The sequence below is a fragment of the Scylla paramamosain genome, chromosome 39 (assembly GCF_035594125.1).
Source record: "Scylla paramamosain isolate STU-SP2022 chromosome 39, ASM3559412v1, whole genome shotgun sequence".
NCBI lineage: Eukaryota > Metazoa > Arthropoda > Malacostraca > Decapoda > Portunidae > Scylla > Scylla paramamosain.
The window spans coordinates 6570001-6571606 of NC_087189.1; positions in this window are offsets into that span (position 1 = coordinate 6570001).

Sequence of the window (1606 nt, forward strand, 5' to 3'; positions counted from 1 at the left end):
GTTTGAACAAAGACAAACAATGATGGGCCGATGTACGAGTGTGCAGCGAGGGTGCAGATTTAATTTTGCCTCCTAAGAATATCAATAGAAAATAAATGCAATCATGACAAAGCCTTTGTGTTATAAAGTTTTGTAAACTCTGGAACTCCCTGCCTGCTTCTGTATTTCCTCCTTCCTATGACCTGAACTCTCTTTCAAGAGGAAGATTTCAAGACATTTATCCTCTATTTCTGGATGATCCTCTGGACCTTTCTTTTGGGACTGGGTCCTCAGTGGGCCTTTTTTTTTTTTTTTCGCTCTTTTGTTACCCTTGGCCAGTGCCCATATTGCTTCTCATATTAATAAAATGATAAATTCCAAAAAGCACAGATATGGAGTTAAAAGTATTGCTCATTCAAGAAACAAAAAAAAAAAAAAAAATTGTAAGAAATTTTGTTGAGCCTTATATTATACGCGTTTGATTCTCAGTAAGATAATATTGATTTGCACCTGTTGAATTTGTTAAGTGAAGGAACCGGAGACTTGATCTGAGACATCTCTTCCCAAAAACTCAGTCTCATGGCCGGGTCAGATTCTATCTGTCTACCTTTCTTTCTTGCTAGAGGTTTGTCTACTATATTCAGCCTGTGTCCAAGAACGGTGACTGCTCCTATCTTTCAAACTGCCGGTCTATTAATTTCACTTCCAGTCTCTCTAAAGGTCTTGAGTCTATCCTCAACAGGAATATTTTAAGCATCAAGCCGCTCACTATCTTCATTCTGATCGCCAGTATTGATTCCGTAAAGAACGATCCACTGGAGATTATCCAGCTTTTCTTTTTGAATCTTGGTCATCCTCTCTTAGGGATTTCGATGAAACTTTGGTGCTGCCTTACATTTATCAAAAACTTTCGATAGAGTATGAAATAAAAGTCTAATTTCCAAGCTTCCCTCATGTATTTTCTATCCATCTTCCTGCACTTTATCGTAAATGCTTCTTGCTGGGCGTCCGATCGCCGCAGTGGTGGACAACCACCACCACCACCTCTCCTGAATCTACAATCGCTGGTGTTCAACATATTTGACTTATCACCCATTCTCTTTCTGTTATTCAAATTTCTTAAAGTTGATTACATTATCATGCATTTCTTAATGTCATTTGTCAGTCGTATAACTAAGCAAGAATTTAACTACTGATCTTAATATCGTTTCAGAATGTGACAAGGCAAAACCTCAAAAACTCAAGTTCTTTATTTTTCCACTTGACGGAACTTTCCAAACATCTAGCCTTCTTCTTCACTGACAATCAGTTATTTCCTTTTACAGCGATTATATTTAGACTACCGTTTTTTTTTTAAATCAATTAGAAGTTTCACTTTTCTTCTCTTGGTAAAATAGCTTCCATGAATTCATGTGTTCCGTGTTATCTATGCTTTTTTTTTTTTTTTTCCCCAGCCGCAAACCCTAAACTCTGTCCCTGCATTGAGTGTAACTCCCATGTAAGATAGACTGAACTCATACAGGGCCACTGTGACTAAACACGGTGAAGTCAAAAGCTTATTGCCTCATCAAGTCCCCTCCTTCAGCACACTCTTCAGTCTCTCACTCACCACTGCTCTCTGTATTTT